Below are 25,079 nucleotides of genomic sequence, written 5' to 3' on the forward strand. Positions count from 1 at the left end.
GGGCAAGCAATGTATTGTGGGATTAATATCCTCAGGAGTGGACCTCAACTCACGACTAAAAAGAGTTGGTCCATAAATACTCCTGCTACCTTACCCCTCGGGTGGGATGACTTCAAGGGAGTGTTTTCTACACTGGCTGTCAGATCTTCCACAGAGGGACCAAGTTCCGGTCACCCACAGTGGTAGGGGCTAGATGTCACACCCTTTATTATCTGCCTTGTCACTTTCCTGTCTCACTTCCCCACTCTCCTACCAACGTTCCCTAAATTATCCACACACACTTTAATCCTTGCCTTAGCATCTCCTCCAAGGTAAACCCAAGCTAATGCAACCACTCTCCAAAGAATATGGAAGTTGACTAAATGCCACTGGACAAACAGCTGTCCTGCTGTCCCCGTTGTTGACAATTCCCTCAGAATTCAACTTCAAGCATTTCAAAGCACAATTTGTGTGCTGTCCTACCTTCTCTTGTATCCCTCCTTTTTTCTCCACCGTCTATCAAAGTTCAATGCCCCAATGATAGATTTCTTCTTCCCTAGTTCTCAGCAGTCCTTATCCAAAAGTTGTACTTTCCTGTTAATCTGTTGTCAGAGTTGTCCACCGCTTGTGGCATTGACTCTTGTTTAATTGGCTCTTATGAACAGCGTGCTTATTCTTCTTCTGTGAATGACAGATATAGCCTACCATATGTTTCTTTCTACCGGGGTCACCCTGCCATCTGGGCGATGGAAGCTTATGCCCCAGGGAGCCATAGCCATAAGCCAATTTACATTAAGACACAGATTCTAGACATACAGTCTAAGTTTGGACACAGAGCTGACTCCAACTGACAATGCCACCAGACTCTGATTGATTTCACCCACAATACATGGAGGTTCCTGTGTCTCATAGACAGAGGCAAAGACATTATTTAGGCTGCATGACTAATCTGATTGTATATTCCCCTGGTGTACTCATCTTTATTTGAACTGAGGGCACCAAGTCCAGAATAATAGTTTCAGGTGCCTCCTCTCAAACCCTATCCAATTCCCTCAGGTTTGGCCTGAAAGAGACCCAAAAACACAGTACCTATTGGTCAGCATTTTCTTTATAACTGCTCTTGGCATATCGGTGATTAATAATATTTTTAAATATTAAAGGGCTGGTTACAATAACAAAAATCAAAATTGCTTAGCACCAGTTTTTCACAATCTCTCTTGCCCCCCAAAACACAATGGAGTATGAGCAGACTTGATCTTAGTGACCTGCTTTCTATCTGTTGTCCAAGAGAAATTCTGCTTTCCCATTTTTTTGTGACATTTGATATGAAAAGAATCTGTCAGCATTTCCAGCAATCATCTCTCTCTTCATCACCCTAGCATTTCACACAGTATTATCAGAAATGTCCCCTTGGAACCCACACGCAGGCAGGAGAGGACTGCCCTCTCAACAGCCACCGTTTGCTGGCTGCATGTTAAGAATCCTCTCCGCTCACCGAGGAGTTGGAGGCCTCCTGTAAGGAATGCTGGTTCTCTTCGTGCTCTGGTGCCGATGAGATACAGACCCTTGCTAGCACATCTTTCTCACAGTCCCACGGCCTTCTGCAGCAGGAGCATCAAAAGCAGATTTGTGGACAGGTTTTCACACACACACACACACACACACTTCATTTCTTTTAATCAGCCTACAAAGTTTCACAAGCTTTTTCCAAGTCTAATCTTAACAAGGACCCTCTAGGGGTCTTCTGTAGGGTTAATACATTCCCAGTGTTTAGCATAGTAGCTGACACATAGTAAATGCTCAGTATTTCTTACTTTGTCTTTCGATTTATCTACCTATTTAAAGGAGACATCAGACCAATTAATAAGTGTTCAGTGGAAAAAATGCTACTCTTAAAAACTTGGAAAGAGATTATAACTTTATGAGAATTGGTACATTGAATAAATAAAGAATTAATGTCTCCTGCTCCTATACCAGTTTTCCCTGAAAACATTCTCTTAATAAATCTGTAACACACAGGGGGAAAACAAGTTGGAATAAAAGCATGGATCCTGCATTTGGGTAATCCATGCACAGACTCTTCCATGGCCTAGCAGGGCCCTGCTCAATTCTTCCCCTTCCCTGGTCAGTGAACCCCTGTTCTGCCCCTTTGCCGTCTTCCAAACCTCCTCCTTATATCCACTCACTCTCCGTTTCTACTTATTCTCCCCCAAAACCCTACCACTTGCTGCTTCCTGTGCATGTATTGCCATCCTTGAACTGGGACTTCTCCTGCCCATAACATCCTCTCCTACCACCATCGAACCTCTGTTGCTCATTTGAAGGGCCTGGCCTCTCAGCAGAGCTGCGTCTTGCCTCACTCTGTCTCTGGAGAAGGTGGGAGAATGACATTGCCCTCTTGGCTGGTGCAGTAGCCTAGACGAGCAGACACAGATAGACAGGGACACTGCTAAGGAAAGGCAGGGGAGGCCTGTTCTGATAAACGCACAATAAGGATTAAAAACAGCTAAGGGCACAAATGGGAAAGAAAATATATGGACAAAGAGGCTCATGTTTTAAAGTGAAAAGGTGTGAGGAGGCTATTCTACTCTTATTTATTGAGAGAGGCAAATTCACTCCGGCAGATTCTAAGTTGGAAATCATCTATATTAACTCTGTCCACATCCTTTCTCTCTGCAAGGAACCAGAGACTCCCCTGATTCGTTTGTAGATGGTCCGTGCCATGTTGAAAGCAGCACTTCAGCTGCCATTTAGTCACCAGTACTTGGGTGACAATAATTTCTCCTGAGCACTACAGACCCTGATCTTCAGGAAGACTGTGGCCATGCTAAACTGGTTTAGATGGTTGTTTGATTACTTCAGCTTTGTGAGTCACTGCAAGGTCAACACAGATAGAGACAGACTCTGGGACCCATGCTTTCTAGGGTCATCTGATGCAGTCATGCAGATCTTTCCTTATTCTCTGAGTCTGCTTTGGTTGCAAGGATGGAGAACAACGCTGCATTGGAACCCATTTTTCTTTCCAAACTGCATTCAATATTTATATCATTTAGTACTTCCTCCACTTTATATTTGTAACTGTAACATTTATAGGGAGGTGTAGCTATTGGCCTCTTGCTCAAGTTTCCTGCCCTGACACTATGTCTCTTCTTAGAGAGTATGATCACCCCACTCCCACTGCCATTGGACAGCAGGCCCCAGGGCTCTGGCCCCAGACCATGTAGCTTAAATCAGAAGTGAGCATCTAGGTCCAGACAGACCTAAGCCATGAAATTGGACTTGGCAATACAGGGAGCTTCAAGGGGTCTCAGGGACCTGGTCAGTCTCTGTTGGGAGCTTGAACTAGGAAGCAGTGTGAAGTTGAGACTGAGACGATCATGTGAGTTCAGAAGAAAGTGAAAGGGAGTGTGCTTGTGAGAGTGAGAGGGAACAGGCAGGCACACAGAGGCAGAGAGGAGAGGAGGTGGCCCCTGAGACAGCAGTTACTCAGCTGCTAGAATTCCTGCCCTGAGGTCACATTACATATTCCACATCCTTCAGACAAATTCCCCTCTTTGTTAAAGTGAAAAGAAAAATAATAAGAAAGAAAGAAATTCCTGTATAAGACAGGAACAGGAAGGTACTGGGGCCTTGGTTAGAGTTTGTTTGAATATCACCTCAAAGACAGGGAAACATTCAATTGACCGATGATTTCTAATTTCTCAGCATTATGCTATTGTCCTTTCTTTGCAGATCAGGAAAATGATCACCCACATTTAATATAGATTATGTAGTCTCTTGTTATTTTAGGAAATATTCTTAGAGTAGATAACGGAATTCCTGAATTTCCAGACCACTCAACAGGGTCACATAGACTCTCAAATCAACATATCTAGTAATCGTTATTGCACCTTATCATGAGCTGATAAATCCATAGGGCCTAAACCATTACAGAAGAGGAAAGGAGTGGAGAAATATGCTTATCTTCCTTGTGAGTTAGCCTCAATTTCAGAACAAACTTAGCAGTGCCAAGAATAACTGATTATTCTCCCTGTGATGAAATGCACTTTCCAGCAACATTGAGTCCTTCCCACCAGTACTAGGTTACGAAGTCAACATGGTTTAGTTATTCTCATGCCAACATGAGGGTTGGCCTAATTATTCAGGTGCCAGCATGTGAGCTGAGTCTTCATTTTTTCTTCCAAAAGTGAGAGTTTGACCACCCTGATAAACAAGATACCCCTTACTGCCAAATATCCCTCCACAGGAGGCTGCTAGCCAATGCCATATGAGCTGTAACGTTTCCCTTCCGGAATTGAATGTCACATTTCACACATACATTTGAGCTGATTGCTAGCCTTTGGCAATTTCCAAGTTTCCCACAGATTAATAAAAAATCCAGCTGTTTCCAACTATTTGGAACAGAGCAATATGTGATAAAATGAGGAGAGAGGGGAATCTTTATCCATTATCTCTAGCAGTCAGAGAGATTTGGAACATATTGGGAAGAAAAATTACAAACTCAATTGTTCAGAGATTTTAAAAAAAGAAAGAAAGCTTTGTATCAACTTTCTGAGAATGCCTTTTATTTACCAAACAGAGAGAGCTAGAAAGCTATTCTTTGATTAATCAGGTAGAGCTCATTCTGCCTTCTTAATCCAGCCTGGGAGTGATTTTAGTGAAAGGTGAGCAGCTGTGGCTCACAGAAAGGACATTGGGACACGCTGGCTATGATCTGAGTGAGAATGGAACTCAGGACAGCAGGTAAATGAAACTATTGAATAGGTTAGTATTCTTCAAACTTTCCTTGCTGAAGGACCACTTCATTTGTTGGTTTGCTAATTTAAAATCTTTCACTGAGGCTTTTCAACAAATAGGGACCAAATAGTTGGATGTCCACAGGCAAAAATAAAAATACACACTTCCCATCCATAGAAAAATTAACTCAAAAGATATCATAGACCTAAATGCAAAATCTAAAACTAAAAAACTTCTAGAATATTCATTATGACATTAAAAGCATAATGTATAAAAAGAAAAATTAATAAATCAGAATTCAGCAATATTAAGAATTTCTGCTCTTAGAAAGACACTGTTATGAGAATGAAAAGACAAGACAGACTGGGAGAAAGTATTTGCAAAGCACACATCTGATAAAGAACTTGTATCCCGAATGCATAACGAACTTTCACAACCTAATGATAGTAAAAAAATAAGCTAAGTTTTTTAAATTGGCAAAAGATTTGAACAGACACTTCACCAAAGATATACAGATGGCAAATAATCTCATAAAAAGATATTCAACACACAAGATGAATTAAAATCATAGTCAAATACAAGTCAAATGCAAACTAAAACCATTATGAGATACCACTACACACCTATTACAAAGGCTGAAATTTTAAAAGCCAGCAATAGCCAGTGCTGGCAAGGACAGCAAGCACCTGGAACTCTGATACATTGCTAGCTGAAATGCAAGATGGTACAGCTGTTTTTTAAAAAGCCCCGAGCCAGACGAGCTGGTGAAGGCTGACAGGGCGGGAATTTGGGACCAGGCCATCCTGTCTCCATGAGTGACCTGAGAGGCATGGACTCACAAGCCCTGAGCCAGACAAGCTGGTGAAGGCAGGTGGGGCAGGACTTCTGGCCCAGGTCCTCTGTCTCCGTGAGTAACTTGAGAGGCTCTGGACTCCCACCCCACCAGACCAGCCAGTGAAGGTAGGTGGGGTGGGACTTCTGGTCCAGGTTAGTTTCTGCTGTCCAGAAGCAGCAGACCCTTCAGGATCCAAGCCAGACATCAGGGTGAAACGAGTGAACAGGGATACCCCCAGCCACAATGACAAAACACCAAAGGAAAGAAACCAGAAATATGAAAAATCAAGAAAATACATCACCACCAAAGGAAATTAATAACTTACAAGTGCTAGATCCTGTAGAACAAGAAGTCTTTGAAATGACATACAAGGAATTTAGAGTAACTATTCTAAGGAAACTAAATGAGATACAAGAAAACTCAGTGAAACAACACAATGAAATGAGAAAAAATATACAGGCTCTGAAAGAAGAAATGTACAAAGAAATCAATGCCTTGAAAAAGAATGTAGCTGAGCTTGTGGAGCTGAAGGATTCATTCAACAAAATAAAAAATGCAACAGAGAGTTTAACCAGCAGACTTGAACAAGCAGATGAGAGAATTTCTGACCTCAAAGACAGGCTGTTTGAATTATCACAGGCAGACCAGAAAAAAAAAAGAATCAAAAAAATTGAAGAAAATTTAAAAGAGACAACTGACAACCTTAAGCACTCAAATATCCAAATCATGGGTATTCCAGAAGGGGAGGAAAAAAGGAAATGGCATTGAAAACATACTCAATGAGATAATAGCAGAAAACTTCCCAGGTATAGGGAAAGTCACAGATCCCCAAATTCAGGAAGCCCAAAGATCACCAAACACATTTCAACCCAAAAAGGTCCTCTCCAAGACATGTGATAATCAAACTGACAAAAATCAAAGAGAAAGAGAGAATCTTAAAAGCTGCAAGAGAGAAGTGGCAAGTCACTTATAAGGGAGCCCCAATCAGAATAACATCAGACTTTTCATCAGAAACTCTAAAAGCCAGAAAAGAATGGGATGGTATATTCAAAACACTAAAGGACAAAAATTGCTAACCAAGAATACTTTACCCAGCAAGGCTATCCTTCCAAAATGAAGGACAAATAATATATTTCTCAGACAAACAAAAACTGTGGGAGTTCACTACCACACAACCAGCCTTACAAGAAATTCTCAAGGAAGTATTGGGTTTGATACCACAAAAACAACCATCACTACCATGAATACACAAGAAAGAACAATACATACCAGCAAAACAAAAATGCTAATAAAAGAGAGAAAATATAGTTTATCACCCCAAGAAACCAACAAATACAGAAGACAAACAGAAAATTTGAAAGAAAGGAACAAAAGATACTTAAGACATCTAAACAAAAATCAGTATAATGCTAGGAGTAAATCAATGCCTTTCAATAATGCCTCTGAATGTAAAGGGACTAAATTCCCCATTCAAAAGACATGGACTGACTGATTGGATTAAAAAGATGGACCCAACAATATGCTGTCTCCAAGAGACTCACTTGACCTGTAAAGACACACATAGACTAAGAGTGAAAGGATGGAAAAAGATATATCATGCAAATAGAAATGAAAAATGAGCTGGAGTAGCTACTCTTATATCAGATAAAATAGACTTTAAACAAAAAACCATGAAAAGAGATAAAGATGGCCAATATGTAATGATAAAAGGATCTATCCATCAAGAAGACATAACAATCATAAATATATATATTCATCTAATGTCAGAGCAGCCAGATTTACAAAGCAAACACTATTAGATCTAAAAAAAGAAATAGACACTAACACCATAATAGTGGGGGACCTGAACACCCCACTCTCATCATCGCACAGATCATCTAGGCAAAAAATCAACAGAGAAACACAAGATCTAAACAATACTTTAGACCAGTTGGATTTGGCAGATATCTAGAGAATATTCCACCCAACAATCTCAGAATATTCATTCTTCTCATCAGCACATGGATCATTCTCCAGGATAGATCACATGTTAGGTCACAAAGCAAGTCTTAGCAAATTCAAAAAAAAATGGAATTATTCTATATATTTTTTCTGATCACAATGGATTAAAATTAGAAATCAATAATAAAAGAAACTCTGAAAACTATACAAATTCATGGAAATTAAACAACATTCTACTTAATGATATGTGGGTCCAAGAAGAAATTAAAGAGGAAATCAAAAAATTTATTGAAACTAATGAAAATAATGACACATCATCCCAAAACCTGTGGGATACTGCAAAAGCAGTTTTAAGGGGGAAATTTATTGCATTAAATGCTTACTTCAGAATGGAAAGATGGCAAATAAACAACCTAACACTTCACCTTAAAGATCTAGAAAAACAAGAATAATCCAAACCTAAAGCTAGCAGATGGAAAGAAATAATTAAGATCAGAGCAGAATTAAATGAAATAGAAACATGAAGAACAATACAAAAGATCAAGGAAACAAAAAGTTAGTTCTTTGAAAAGATAAAAAGAATCAACAAACCTTTAGCAAGACTAACTAAGAAAAGAAGAGAGAAGATCCAAATAACAAAAATTAGAAACAAAAAAGGTGATATTACAACTGACACCTCAGAAATACAAGGAATCATTCGAGACTACTATAAACATCTATATGCCAAGAAATTTGAAAATCTGGAGGAAATGGATAAATTTCTGGATGCATACAAGCTACCAAAACTGAGCCAAGAAGATATAGAAAATCTGAACAGACCAATAACAGTAAATGAGATTGAAGCTGTTATCAGAAGGCTCCCAACAAAGAAAAGCCCAGGACTGGATGGGTTCACCACAGAGTTCTACCAAATCTTCAAAGTGGAAACTGATACCAATTCTCTACAAACTGTTCCAAAAGATTGAAACAGAGGCCATTCTCCCAAACTCATTCTATGAGGCAAATATCACCCTGATACCAAAACCAGACAAAGATGCATCAAAAATAGAAAACTACAGGCCAATATCCTTGATGAATATAGATGCAAAAATTCTCAATAGAATACTAGCTAACAGAGTACAGCAACACATACATAAAATTACACACCATGATCAAGTGGGATGCATCCCAGGGATGCAAGGTTGGTTCAACATATGCAAATCAATAAATATGATACACCACATGAATAAAAGCAAAGACAAAACCACACGATCATCTCTATTGATACTGAAAAAGCATTTGACAAAATTCAACATCCTTTCATGATAAAGACTCTTTACAAGTTAGACATAGACGGAAAGTATCTCAACATAATTAAAACCGTATACAATAAGCCCACTGCCAATATCATCCTAAATGGGGAAAAGCTGAAAGCAGGGTATAAAACCAACACACAAAAATCAGTAGCATTTCTATACTCCACCAGTGAACATGCAGAAAAAGAAATCAAGAAAGCTAGCCCATTTACAATAGCCACCAAAATAATAAAATATTTAGGAATAAAGCTGACCAAGGATATGAAAAGTTCTGCATGAGGTCACTCATATGTGGATCTAAAATTTAAAAAAAAGAAAAAAAGTGGTTCTCATAGAAGTAGAGAGTAGAATAATGGTAACTAGAGGCCAGGAGGTAGGGCGGGGGGTACTGGTAGATTAATGGGTACAAAGTCATGTTATCTCCCTTAAGTGAATCAATGTATAGTATATGCATGTATTGAAACAATGCTCTGTATCCCACAAATATCTCCAAATAAATGTTATAAAAAACAAAAACAAACTGTGGCACAACCATGGAATGCTACTCAGCATTAAAAAGGAACAAACTAATAATCCACACAAGAACATTGTGAATCTCTGATGCATTATGCCGAGTACAAGAAGCCAGACTCAAAAGGCTGCATAATAGACTTTCCACTTACATGGCATTCTTGCGAAGGCAAACTATAGGGACAGAAAACAGATGAGTGGTTTCCAGGGTCTGGGGATGGTGAGAGGGGTTGACTACAAAAGGACAGAGGGAAATCGGGGAGTAATGAAACCTTTCCATAGCTTCACTGTGGTAGGGGCTGCACAATTGCATATATTTGCCAAAACTCACACTAAAATGGGTGACTTATTGTATGTAAATTATACCTTAACTTTAAAAGTGGGAAAAAATTCTTCATAGACCAATGCTATAGCAAAATACAATAAAAATAAATGTCTTTTTTAAATTTATTTTTGTTTTTATTTATTTATTTTTATTTATCATGATTGTACATATTTATGGGGTACAGAGTTATATCTCAATACTGTAAAGAATGTGTGATGATCTATTCGGGGTAACTAGCATAATCATCGTTGCAGAACCTAATCACTTCCTTGGGATGTGCACATTTGATCTCCTCTCTTCTAGTCATTTTGTAACATGCAGTAAACCATTGTTAATTATAGATTCCTGGATCAACCGTACAAAAATAGGACTTATTTTCCCTATCTAGCTATAATTTTGTGTCCATTAACCAGCCTCTCACTATCCACCTACCCCCTCCCTTTTCCCACCTCTAGTAACCACAGTTCTTCTCTCTCCTTTTAAAAGTTCGAATTTTTTTTTTTAAAGTTCAAATTATTATTAGTAGTAGTAGTTTGGTTTTTTTGTTGTTGTTTTGCTTCGTTTGGTTGTCTTCTTTGTTTATTTATCTGTTTGTTTATTTATTTATTTATTTATTTATTATTTGTTTGTTATGAATATTCATGAGATACAAAGTTGACTGTCACCCCTCGTGCCCAAGATGTGAAGGCCACATCCATACTGGCAACATGCCCATTACCACAAATTGCAATTGTACCTCATGTCCCCCACCCAAATGTCCCAACCTCCCTCCCCCTTCCCCTTTCCCCCCACTCTACTTTGTATCTCTAGGTCTGTTCTCTCCCTCTGCAAGTCCAACACACCACTGTGGTCTTTCCTTCCTTCTTTCTCTCTTACCTCCCACTTGAGTGAGTGCACGCGGTATTTATCCCTCTGTGCTTTGCTTATTTCACTCAACATAAGTTTCTCCAGGTTTATCCATGTTGTTGCAAATGGGAGTATTTCATTCTTTTTTATGGCAGAGTAGTATTCCATGGTGTATATATACCATGGTTTCCTTATCCAATCATCCATCAATGGACATTTAGGTTGGTTCCATATCTTGGCTATTGTAAATAGAGCTGCAATGAACATGGGAGTGCAGGTAAACCTTTCACATGATGATTTCCATTCCTTTGGGTATATACCCAGAAGTGGGATTGCTGGATCGTATGGAAGATCTATCTGTAGTTGTTTGAGAAACCTCCATACTGTTTTCCATAGCGATTGTATGGATTTACAGTCCCACCAACAGTGCAGAAATGTTCCCTTCTCTCCACAACCTCGCCAGCATTTGTTATTCACCGTCTTTTTGATTATAGCCAGTCTAACTGGGGTGAGATGGTATCTCAATGTGGTTTTAATTTGCATTTCTCTGATGACTAGTGATGGTTGAGCATTTTTTCATGTACCTGTTGTCCATTTGTATGTCTTCCTTTGGAAAATGTCTATTCAGCTCCTTTGCCCATTTTTTAATTGGGTTATTTGTTTTTTTACTGTGTAATTGCTTGTGTTTCCTTGTATATTACAGATATTAATCCCTTGTCAGATGCATAGTTAGCAAAAATTTTCTCCCACTCTATAGGTTGTCGTTTCACTCTGTTGATTGTTTCCTTTGCTGTGCAGAAGCTTTTTAGTTTGATATAGTCCCATTTGTTTATTTTTTCTTTTGTTGCTTGTGCTTTCACATTCTTGTTCATAAAGTCTGTGTCCAGACCTAATTCCTGAAGTGTTTCACCTATCTTTTCCCTTAGTAATTTTACAATTTCAGGTCTTATACTTAAGTCTTTAATCCATTTTGAGTTGATTTTAGTATATGGTGAGAGGCACATGTCTAGTTTCATTCTTCTGCATATGGATATCCAATTTACCCAGCACCACTTTTTGAAGAGAAAAATGACATAAAAACCCCTACATAATGCAAGCCCAAATTCTCTAATATTAGGTTCAGTGAACATAAAGTTTCTTTTATCAAAGTATCATTTCTAGACACTTATTCTAAATTTCTGAATTTACTGCATCACAGAGTAGGTAGCAGACAATCTGCAGACCTGTCCCAGGCTGCAGACTGAACTTTGAGTAGCACTGTTATAGGGACGTTAGTGGATGGTCTTCTTGGCATCCATTTCCACTTCCTAACAGTACCCTAGTTTTCCTGTGGGTAATTACCTCTCCACTGCATATAGTCTAGCAGGGCTATAATCCATGTCCCAGCTGTGCCCCAGCCCATGGGCAGGCATGAGATCCAATCCACGCCTGGGATGCTCCCCTCACGTAATTTAATCCTTGGACAGAGGGACAAAAAGACAGGAGACCATGCCCATCCCATCCCATCCCAGCAGTAGGTCCAACCCAAACAAATGCTGGTACAAAGTTCTTGCTTTGGTCTTCTACTTCTTTGTCACTGGAGCTCTTTTGTATCCATGTATTTCCACACCTGTGACATCTCTGCTGCCTACTCATGGACTAGAGGAGGAAGGACTTCATTTCCTTGGGGACCCATAGGCTACGTGGACAATTTCCCTCCTCTTCCTTCTCCACCCAGTATGTGCTGACCTACTTGGAGCAAGAAGACCCTGGAACCACTTGTATACCTGTTTCTCTCTCAAAAATTTTAACTTTCAAGATTGGTGCCTCAATGGAGACTCAGAAATGTGTGATTTGAGATTCGGCACACATGAGCTAAAACACGCTCAGCTCTAAATAACAGAATTCTCAACCAGCTTAAACATTGCAGGGTTTTGTTCTCCTTCATAACGAGAAGTTAGGAACGTGGGCAGCTCAAGGGATGGGCCAGTGGCTCGGCAGCAGCACCGAGGACCGGGGTCACTCCCTCTTTCTAGTCAGCCATCCTCGGGATGGCCAGCCTCCCCTGGTGGCTGTAAGATGGCTGTGCAGCAAGGCCTTGCTTGTGGGTATCAAAAGAAACATGGGAAGAAAAGAGGAGTTTCTGCTTGTGGGACCCCTTTCAATCGGGAAGGAGCTATTTTCCAGAAGCTCTCGGCGATGTGTCCTTGGGTTGCGTTGGTCTGGCTTGGCTCTCCTGCCCATGCCTAGCTGCAGAGGAGATAAGTATTGGACGGCACAGATATAGACCATTCTGTCACCACAGAAAGTTCTTTAGGATAGTTCTACTCCAGGAAGACTATGCAGGTCCTCCCACCGTTGACATTCTCATACACGGCTCTGTGAGCATATTCCTTGTGCCTTGGGGGTGAATTGTGAGAAAACATGTAACTATAAACCCAACCGATCTTGGGCTGGCCAAGGCCTTTCTTACACAGTGTGGATCAGTGGGGAACTGGCCCTCCGGTGCCTCCTGCCTTACAGAGGCAAGCTAACTGCTTGCTCCACTGGACCTCTATATAGACCAAAGGTGCCATTGACATTTGGCTCCATTCAAACTATAAACATCTAATCAGCTCCAGATGCACAAGTAGTAGATTTAAAGTCCTGTCAATATGGACACTAGGGCCTGAAATGAAACACTTGGCATTCTATTTGACTAAAATGTTAAACTCACAATTTATTGGTTCAATAAAATGCGAATGCTAAGAGCCAATTTTTAGGTTGAAGCCTCCACACATGTGTATGTGTGTGTGAATGTGTGAGTGTAGTTTTCAAAGCAAAGCCAATACCAGAGTTAAACATTGGTCTTCAAAATAGTGCTTTGGTCATAATAATCACTTTTACTGAGCCCAAAAAGTTATTTATGATAAATCCGTTACCATGCAAAACCCTTTCCTATGTTGGGGAAATTTCTAATAAACCACAATGTCTATGAAGAGTGAAGACACCGAAGGCAGAAGAAATTGGAGCTGTCGGAAAATACGAGCCTTCCCATAGGCTGTGACATTATCTTGCAGTGTTTTCTTCTGGAAGGGCTGGCTGAAATGTGTGAAGCTAAAAATGATCACCCCTGGCAAAAAGTGAAACATGGTAAGCTTTGTGGTTGTGGAGGGAATTTAGAAGGCAATAACAGTTAGACTGGATGTTTGACTCAAGATAAGAATGACAGTAAAAAACAAAACAGAGCTTGTCTTTCCCAATCAACAGAAATCATAAAAAATAGTTTTTTCTCTGATACCCCTTTTATCTCTCCCCTTCTGTCTAAAATGTAAACGTTGGAAAGTGGAGTAGATATACTTTTTCCTATTTCTTCCACTAAGTATAACCAACATAGAACAAACATCGAACGTCATAGAACATCACAACATATAAAACAAACATGGAAGACTCAGAAAGGGGGAGAGAAGGCAGAACTGTTAGGAGACTCAAGGAACAAAATGTTGGGAAGTTTCCTGCATTCTCTTTTTGCCTCATATCCTAGACTTGTAGCTGAAGAAGCTAGCAATCCATAAATGCCATTTAACACAGAAAAAAAAAGCTTGCTCTCTTTAGCCAAAGAATCAGGAAAGGGACAGAGAGACGGCCTACAGCCTAATAAGACAGAAAACTTTTAGACAATAACTGCCCTAATCCAACCAACACCACAGAAAAAATTATGGCCCTATCCCCACTCATGCTAACAAAGGCCGAGGGGAAGCCTAGACTTTTCCCCTCTGGAGGTTGTTACCAGGCACTGGTTTGAATGTATTCCACAGAAAGCACGTGTTGCAAACTTAATCCCCAGTGCAACAATGTTGGGAGGTGAGGTCTAGTGGGAGGTGTTTAGGTCATGATGGCTTCAGCCTCATGAATGGATTAATGTAGATTATAAAAGGGTTTAAGTTTGCAAATTCAATCTCTTGCTCTCCCTTGCTCTCTCTTTGCCCTTCTGCCATGGAATGACTCAGCAAGAAGGCCCTTATCAGATGCTAGGTCCTCAGTATGGGACTTCCCAGCCTCCAGAACTGTGAGCAATAAAATTTCTTTTATTTTTAAATTACCCAGTCTGTGGTATTCCATTATAGCAACAAAAAATGAACTAAAACAGATACCAAGTAGAGAGCCAGGATTGTCATTTGTCATGTCTGCTGATTAATAACAAGTCCTGCTCCTACTCCCAGCTATAGAGACCATGAGGGGAGACTGGACTTCCATCCCCACCCAGCAGTAATGAGGCATTCCTCTTTCCCTTGTTGAACTGGTGTCATAGGAGACCTGCTGGAGAGCCAGGATGTTCATCACTACCATTGTCACTAGTGGTAACAAAGCCACCTCCCCTCATGCTATCAGTGGAGGCCACATGGGAAGCAGTGAACAAGGCATTCTTACTACCCCCTCCCAGCCAGGAGGTATCAGTGAAGCCGGATGGGGTGCCAGAGCTCCCACACCTGCCCAGCAATATGAGGAGACCCCCTTGAGTGTCAGCAGAATCCTAGTGAGAGGTCTGGACTTTCATTCCCTCACAATTGCTATGGGATTCTTTTTCCCCTCTCCCTGCTGGAGTGGTAAGAGAGGAAGCCAACTAAAACAGAGGGCAAAAATAAGACTCACAGTCTCATAACATAAGGCCTAAAATGTCCAGATTTCAATAAAAAATATTTATCATACCAAAAGCCATAAAGTTCTCAAATTGAATGAAAAAAGGCAATAAACAGATGCTGTGATGGTTAATTTTAGGTGTCAACTTGACTGGATTAAGGAATACCTAGAAACTGGGTAAAGCCTTATTTGAGAGGGGGTGTCTGTGAGGGTGTTTCCAGAGGAGATTAGCATGTGAGTCTGAGTGGACTGGGTGGGAAAGATCTGCCCTCAGTATGGGCAGACATCATACAATCCACTGGGGGCCTAGAGAGAACAACAACAGAGGGAAAGTGTAAATGTCTCTACCTACTGGAGCTGGGATACACTCTTCTCTCCTATCCATGGACCTCAGAACTCCAGGATCTTCAGTCTTTGGGTTCCAGGACTCACATTAGTGGTGTCCCTGGGCTCTCAGGCCTTTGACCTCAGGTTGAGAACCACACCATCAGCTTCCCTCGTTCTGAGGTTTTTGGACGTGGACTGAGCCATGCTACCAGCATCCTAAGATCTCTAGTTTGCAGATGGCCTATTGTGGGACTTCTCAGCCTTCATAATCATGTAAGCCAATTTCCCTAATAAATCCTTTCATATATCTATATACATATGACAGAAATGTTAGAATTATCTGATGAAAATTTAAATGCAGTCATCATAAAATGAGCAATTACAAACATTCTTGAAATGAATAAAAAATAGAAAGTCTTGGCAAGGAAATAGAAAGATTCAGTAAAGAAACAGAAGATACTAAGAACCAAGTGGAAATTTCAGCACTGAAGAGTACAGTAACCAAACTAAAAGACTCAATGAATGGGCCCAACAACAGAATGGAGGAGACAGAGGAACAAATCAGTGAACTAGAAGATAGAAGAATAGAAATTACCCAAATCTGAACAAGGGAGAGAAAATGGACCAAAAAAAAAAAAAAAAAAGTAAAGAGAACCTCAGGGAACTGTAGGACTATAACAAAGGATCTAACACTGAAGAAGGAAATCAAAGAACTTCTAAATAAATGTTCATAGACACATCATGTTCATTGATTGAAGACTCAACATAGCAAAGATATGAATTCTCCCCAAATTGACATGCAGGCTTAATGCAATCCTTACTAAAATCTCAACAGGATTTTTTGTCAATATAGATAAGATTATTTTAAAACTTGTATGGAAAAGCAAAGGAACTAGAAAAGCAAAAGCAATTTTGAAAAAGAAGAATACAGTGGGAGAGATCAGTCTACCTGATTCCATGACCTTTTGTATAGCTATAGGAAGCAAGACTGTGTGGTTGTGCTGGAAAGATAAACATATATAGCAATAATACAGAAAAAGAACCCAGAAATAGTCTCACACAAATATGCCCAACTGACTTTTGCCAATGGTATAAAAGTAATTCAATGGAGGAAGGATGGCCTTTCTAACACATGGTGCTGCAGCAATTATATAGCCATAAGGGGAAAAAAATCTTGGTTCTAGGTTTCACACTTTCTACAAAAATTAACTCAAAATGGACCATGTACTTAAATGTAAAACCTAAAACTATAAAACTTTTAGATATCACTATAGAAAGAAATCTTCAGGATTGAAAGTTAGGCAAATTGTTCTTAGATGTGATACCAAGAACACAGTGCATAAAAAAATTGATAAACTGGACTTTATCAAAATTAAAATTTTTTCTCAATGAAAGACTTGCTTAAAGGATGAAAAGACATGTTATAGAGAGAAATATTTGCAAGCCACATCTCCAACAAATGACTGGTATCTAGAATATATAAGGAACTCTGAAAACTCAACACTAAAAAATGCAAACAATCCAATTAGAAAATGGGTTTAAAAAATGAGCAGATATATCACCAAGAAGGATATATAAATCACAAATAAGAACACAAAAATGCATTCAACATCATTAGCCATTAGAGAAATGCAAATTAAAACCATAATGAGTGTACCAGGATGGTTAAAAATAAAAAACAGTAATACCACCAAATGCTGGTAAGGATGTGGAGAAACTGGATCACTCATACCTTGCTGGTGGGAATCTATAATGGATTAGCCACTCTGAAAAACAGTTAAGCAATTTCTTAAAAAAATGAAACATTCAACTACCATACAACCCAGAAATTGCACTCATGGGCATTGTAATGAGGTGTTTCCTCCACTTTTCCAACTGGATTGGTGACAGAGGAAGCCAGCTCAAACAGAAGGTTTAAATAAGATTCCCAGTCTCATAATATAAGACTCAGAATGTTCAGGTTTCAATCAAAAATCACTCATTATACCAAAAACTGGGAAGATCTCACATTGAACAACAAAAAAGACAATTAGTCTGGGTTCTCTAGAGAAGCAGAATTAATAGGGTACATATGAAGCAAAAAGTTCATGTAAAGATTCATATTATCTTTTAATTCCGTTTTTCCATGAACTTTTTCTTTTCTTTTTTTTTTTTCTTTCTTTTGGCAGCTGGCCAATATGGGAATCTGAGCCTACGAACTTTTTGAAGTATTGCCGTGTGTGTGTGTGTGTGTGTGTGTATCCTCCCTTAATCATGCAATTATTATGGTATTGGCCCACATGATTGTCTATATAGATAGAGATAGATTTATTACAAGGTATTGGCTGACATGATTATGGAGGCTGACAAGTTCCACAATCTTATACCTGCAGGCTGAAGACCTTGGAAAAATGATGGTGTAGTCCCAAGGCTTGAGAGATAGAAGCCAATGGCGTACATCCCAGTCTGAGTCTGAAGGCCTGAGAATCAGGAGTGCCCAGGGAAGAAGACAAATGTTCCAGCCCAAGAAATCAGGCAGAGAGAAAATTCAGGCTTCCTCCATTTTTTTTGTTCTATTCAGGCCCTTAAGGACTTGGGTGATGCCCACCCACATTGGGGAGGATCATCTGCTTTACTCAGTTCACCAATCTTTTTTCTTTTTTAAAGATGACTGGTAAGGGGATCTTAACCCTTGACTTGGTGTTGTCAGCACCACGCTCTCCCAAGTGAACTAACCGGCCATCCCTATATAGGGATCCGAACCCCTGGCCGTGGTGTTATCAGCACCACACTCTCCCAAGTGAGCCACAGGCCAGCCCTTCAGTTCACCAATTTAAATGTTAATCTTTTCTGGAAACATACTCACAGACACATCCAGAAATAACATTTAGCTAGATATCTGGGCATCCCATGGCCCAGTCAAGTGACACATAAAATTAACTATCACAGGTATTTTAGAAAATTGAAAACTTATGTCTGTACAAAAACCTGCATTTGAATGTTTATAGCAGCTTTATTTGTAAAAGACAAAAACTGGGAACAATCCATATATCCTTCAAACTGCATTACATCCACAACTTGGAATAATTACTTAGCAATAAAAAGCATTTTGATGCATACAGCAGCCTTGATGAATCTTCAGAGAATTATGCTGAATGAAAAAAGCCAGTCTCAAAGGTTATGTACTGTACTATCCTACTTATAAATAAAACATTCTTAAAATGAGAAAATTATTGAAGTGGAGGACAGATTAGTGGTTGCCAAAGATTAAGGAAGGAGCAAGAATGGGAGGGGAGTGGGTGTGGTGATAATAGGGCAACATGAGGAATGAAAATGTTCTGTATTTTGACTGTATTGATGCCAACATCCTGGGTGTGATATTATACTACAGTTTTGTGAGATGTTACCACTGGTGGGGGGGAACTGGATAAAGGATACATGGGATCTCTCTGCATTATTTCTTGCAGCTACATGTAAATCCATAATTATCTCAAAATAAAAATTTAACTAAAAAATGTAAGCAATGTAACTTCTAAAATAAATAACTTCATAAATTATGATCAAATATCTAGTGATTTTGAATCCCTTCCCCACCCTCCAATCTAATACTCACTACAGTACAATATTTACTGTTATAAAATTGTATTAACAACAGAGTACAAAATTCATTCCCAATTCATGTAAACATGGCCCTATTCTATGAATAAAGGGCAGAAGGGAAGGACCTAAGAATAAGCAGCTGTATAATTTTTCTGTATACTTAAGTATAATTTAATACTTAAAATACTTTAGGCATAAAAATCTTAATCTTTCAAATTAGTTCATTCATTCAAAAACATTTATTATACACCTACCATGTGCTCAGGTTTACATTTGTTTCATTTAATATTTCTCCCTTTGGTAACAAGGGAGTTTGACTGGACAATCACTAAATCTCTCCCCTCCAACCCCCAGCTCTGACATTTGTAACTCCAGGCCCCACTCAGCTGTCATCTCAGAGTAAATTGCTATGAAAAGAATAGTACCTTGTGACCATAACAAAATGACACCATTATTTTGTCATTAGCAAAATAATGCCTGTTTCTTTAAATCAATATTACTGGCGTAGTTAGTACTGTACAAAGCCTAAGAGACAAACAGATGGGTTACTGGGCAATGAGAAGATTAGAATTATTTGGAAATTACCATTCCTCTTCTTACTCATCTCCTACTGCCCGGAACCAATCTGTGTGCTGTACTTGGAAAAAAAATAATGGGCCAGGGAAATTGTTTTTCCACAGCTCTGGCAACTGTATGCAAGACCTAGAGATGGAGAATAATGTTTTCTAGAATAGCATGTGCTTTCTCGAAAATCTATTTGGGGGCTTTACCAAAACGACTGCCTCAAAGTCAACTGCAATTAAGGCAGTAAGAACTCATTTTATATTGTTCAAATACTGCCATAAGAATCACAGCTTTGGAACTGGGATCCCACCCTAACCATCCCCAAATCCAAATTTCTTTGTGGAGAGAAAAAGGATAAAACTAGTACGACATCCTATGAAGAGAAATTCGTATGAACTATCTTCAAAAACTCCTCACAAGATAGAACAGCCCTTACTCAACTCAGCTTTTGGGTGAATTAAGTGTAAATAAATATAAAAATGACTATTAAATTTCCATTCAAATTCATACACATGGGTTTAATACTAATAATTAAGGAAGGAAAGCTGGCAAGACACATGTAAAATTTAGCCAAACCCAAAATGCTTGAAAAATAAGTCAAGACTTTCTGAATACATAGACTACTGATTTGCCCATTCCTAGTGACAAGAAACTGAGAAATTGAAACTAACTTCATCTAAATATTCTCCTTGTCCCAAACAGATGTGATAGGTTGTTCCTGCCAAAGAGCCCAGTAGACTGGCTCATTAGGGCCAAGAACAAAGCATGAATCTCCACATGCCCCCATGCTGTCAGGGCTCCAAGCTCCAATGACATGAGGGTGGATTCTCCCCTCCACCTCCGAACAGGCAATATGTTCATGCAGAAGCCTTACTTGCTTCTGATTCTGACTTTCTTACCTCTGGTTCTTGAAGTATATATTATCCCACCCTTTGGAGTGGAATAATCATCAATCCTTTAGAACCCTAAGTTTGTACCTATCCTGATTTGAGGTCCCTGTGGTGACATTACAAGACCAAATATGATTGCCTAATAAGACTAATGCCCCATAACTGCTATCAAATCAACACACCAGGGCAGAACAGGAAGGGTAGGGACATGTCATACATCAACAGGTAAGAATGTAGAGGGAGGAATGTATGTAGTCGATCCCTATCAATTCTTAGGCACACCTGCTTCCGACGGGGTTGACACAATTGCAATGTGTCATATGGTATAGAACTCCACAGTTCATAAAATGATTTTATCCACATTACATCATTTAACCTTCACAATAACCCTTTGAGTAAAGTATTGCCTTTTTCCAATTGAGTAAACCATGACTCAGAGAGGGACCTTCTTAAGTCAGTGACCAGTAAGGGGCTGTCAAGACTTGAGCCCAGGGATTTCAAGTTCAGTGCTCTGCCCACTGTACCACTGCTGAGGGAGGGTGGAGCCATTCGGGAGGTTCAGCAGCTGGTCGATTACCCTAATGCACACTTAATGCTTTTAACACATAACTCACATCAGCATAGAAGACCACATGCTCTCTTGAAATTCTGCTGCTCACATTTGAATTGCTAAGCCAGGAGCTCATCATCACCAGGAACTGGTATTTTAAGTCTTAGACAGTATAGATCACAGTGCTTCTGAGTGAAGAACTTATAATCCTCTCGATGTTTGACTCTATTTTCTGCCATAGAAGATCATAAATACTCCATAGATATCAAAGCCATTTCTGAAAATGTGTCTGTCAATTTTTTAGGAATCATGGTACCTGATTAACTGAGACTTTATTGAATTTCATAAAAATAAATAAAAAAATAACTATCTGAAGTTTTAAAAAATGTGTAGAGTATTCTCTTTCATTAGTCAAAAGATACCTAGTCCTCTCACTCAAACCTGTACAGACAAATTGAGATGCCACTACATAGCTGCTATACTTTATTTCTCAGGATGATTAGCATATACAAGACCATAACTCATTAAATAAAAGTGAGTTTTTTCATACTAACTGAATAAAATAGTTCCCAAGAAGTTATTTAAATGAGGAATGCTCTAACCTAACCATTATCCAAAAGCCAAACCAGCTTATTTTATTGGTATCAAAAACAGGTTTATTTGTATGGTTTATAAAAATTTTTTTAATTGCCTTTCGCTCTTGCATACCTTGGAAATATTTTATTAAAACTAGAAAGCCAGATGTTGAAAAACAACCAAACCTACAGTTACTGTAAATTCTGGCCCAAATAAAAGTAGTCAGATCAGCAAAACTTATGAGTTAACAAGCTCTGGTGAAATTTTCAGCCCACTAATCTATTTCTACAGCACAGTAGGCCCCAAAGATTGAAGAGAAGCAAATGACATAATATATTTTGACTCAAGAAAGGTTTTTTGATTTAGTCTCATACAACAGAAGAGTAATTCATTAGAAATATATTTAGAACACAAAACTACTTGGTAGGTACATAGCTAGTTGGAAGATTATATCCAGGAAATAACTATGAATAGGCCAATGTCAGCAAAGATATTTTATATTTTAATCTATGGCATGAGTATTTGGTATGAAGGCACATTTACCAAGTTTTAGAACACCCCAGTCGATAGGGAAACCAGCCCCTTAGGAAGGGATACCCCAGACTGGTGAGACACAACCTTTGTGCACTTGGGAGATTTCCTGAAAAATACTGGAGAATAGGAGAGAGGGAAGAGCATGTGGGAGCAGGTGGGAGAGGTGGAGGGGGAAGAAAGATGATTCAAGCCAGGAAGAAGTTACTTAGAAGGGGGAAAAAAATGAATAAGGAAAAAAAGTACCTTTGGGTCATAATGAATTACATCTGGAAGGGACTTTAAAAGGTCAGTTGGTTCAGTAATTGTCAAATGCCAGTTTTTATCAGTCTTTGGTAAAATTTTTTTTTTAAATGACACCATATTAAGTTTTTCATAGTTTTTTTTTTAATTGAATATAAGGGTTGTCAGTTATTGTTAAATTTTCCCTCTCTCTCATATAAGAGTACTTCAAAAAGTTTGTGGAAAAATACAATTCAAAGAGCATACAAATCTCTCAATGAACTTTTTGAAGACCCTTCATGTATGTGGTGGTCATAGTAGGTGGTTCTTTAGTACTTTTTCAATGTTCTTACTTGGCAAAAAGAAATATTGATCATCCTATGTTGGTCTCCAAAATCATTTTAGAAATTTTATTGGTCAGTGAAATCTAAAAGTGTAGAAATCACTGGTCTAGTCCTTTCTTTTTCTTTTGGCAGCTGGCTGGTATGGGGATCTGAACCCTTGACCTTGATGTTATAACACCACACTGTAACCAACTAAGCTAACTGGCCAGCTCTGTCCTTTTTATCTAAGTAAATTAGTCTGTCAGGCATCCAAGTCCACTCTATTTGAAAGCTCTCTGGCAACTCAGACAAAAATTTAGTCAGTCTCCAAACATCTGGCTACTCCAAGGGTTCTTCAGCGCCAAGCAACACATTCGCCTGATGTTTGTAACTGAATTGAAAAGGAAGGTGGTTGTAATGTGGGCATATTTGAGGTATATCAGAGGATGACTGTGAAGGCAGGACATTAGCTCACATCCCTATATCAGAAACCAACAAATTAAAACAAGGAGAGGCCTGGCCCAAAGAGGAAACAGCAGGAAACGATTATTTACAATTAAGATTCTTATTTCTAGGCATGTGTGGTAAAATATTGTCTGGATCAATTTTATCTGCCTTCTTTGATGAAACCCTTAACTTAAATCAACAGTTAGAAGAATTGCTGGTTATGGACACTAATACCACATATTCTAAAATATCTACCCCAGAGGCTTCTTAGTTAAGACATTTTAAAACCCCTTTGATAATTAAGAATCCCTACAACAATTAAATTAATTAGAAATTACACTTTGGTAGGTCCTCAACTAATTATTATGGAAACTTTAAACAGAAAAGTCCTACCCGATTCTCCCCACCAGTTGCCCCAGGGAAGCTGCCTCCACTTCCAAATCCTTGGTTCAAATCAGACAGTGAAGAAAAGTGCTAACCAGGGGTTGGGGTCTCACTCAAGCAGTGCATTTCAAGGAGCACCAAACTACTGAATTTCCCCAGCACTGCAGGAGTAGAGAGCTTGTCCTAATAGGAGAAAGGAGAGAGAAACTCTTGTGATGGTTAATTTTATGTGTCAACTTGACTGGGCTAAGGGATGCTCAAGTGGCCGGTAAAACATTATTTCTGGACATGTCTGTGAAGGTGTTTCCAGAAGAGATTAGCATTTGAATCAGTAGACTAAGTAAAAAAGGTCATTCTTACCAATGTGGATGGATATCATCCAATTTGTTGAGGGCCTGAATAGAATAAAAGGGCAGAGGAAGGGAAAATTTGCTCTCTCTGCTTGAGCTGGGATATCTCCTGCTCTCAGAATCAGCACTCTTGGTTCTCAGGTCTTTGTACCTGGACTAGAAGTTATACCACTGGCTCCCCTGGTTTTCAGGCCTTGGTGTTTATACTGCAACTGTACCACTGGCATCTCTGGGCCTCCAGGTTGCACACAGCAGATCTTCTCAGCCAATCCTTCATAATAAATTTCTTTCTATATATGTGTATATATCCTGTTAGTTCTGTTTCTCTCGAGAATACTACGACTCTTTAATTCACTGACTTAGGTCATATTCAGGCAGAATCACCCTGCTAAACCCCTTCACACATACATGTGTGTAGACACACACGCAGTGCTTTTAATTACATTATTTTTGTATTCTTATTTTCCTTATAAAAGCTCCTGGCCCAAAAGTCACATTGGACTACATGGACACATACAGAGCTGTCAGTCATCCACACACAGTGGTAGTGAGCAGGTGTGTACAGTGTGTTGCTACACTTCATCATCCAGTAAAAAGGTACCACTAAGAAGTAAAGGTCCCTGCCTGGACAAAGGGGATTCTACTACACTCACCTCTGCCACTCAGTAGCTGTGTGACCTCAGCTAGTTATTTACCTCTCCAGGCCTCTGTTTTCTCATCTATGAAAAGTCAGAAGTAAAACACTGGTGTGTTAAATTCCCTTGCAGCCTTAACAGGCAAGGTTCTGTACAACTACAAATGACTTAATAACCACCACCAACAAAACCGAACATACGCATCCCAGCCAGACGGTTAGCAGAATCTGTGGCTGACCATAGCCATATTTAGACTTTAATGTGGGGTTCCTTTTAGAGTTAGTTTTGGACTACACTCAAAAAGCAGAGGAAGTTGGATTCCAATCCCTAAGTCGGTCCAGCCATCATTTTCCAAGGGCAAAAGACAGACCCTCTAGCCTTAGGGAGAACAGGGGAGGAATGGCTGCTGTGTACCAGCAGTCAGACCACACAGGAGTCCTAGGGATGGTGATTGCTGGCTCCAGGCTCTGAGGAGCTGGCCAATTACCCAGCTCAGTTTCTGAAAGCAGATCAGACCAGGCACTAACTTCTTTATGGGCACCAGGGGCTACCATGTTAGCTGCCATTCAAGATGCAGGCACACTGTTGTGAGCATCCTCACCCATATGCCATACAAATCAAGTCGTCCCACACC

Source organism: Cynocephalus volans, chromosome 2 (assembly GCF_027409185.1).
Source record: "Cynocephalus volans isolate mCynVol1 chromosome 2, mCynVol1.pri, whole genome shotgun sequence".
In the NCBI taxonomy this organism is placed as follows: domain Eukaryota; kingdom Metazoa; phylum Chordata; class Mammalia; order Dermoptera; family Cynocephalidae; genus Cynocephalus; species Cynocephalus volans.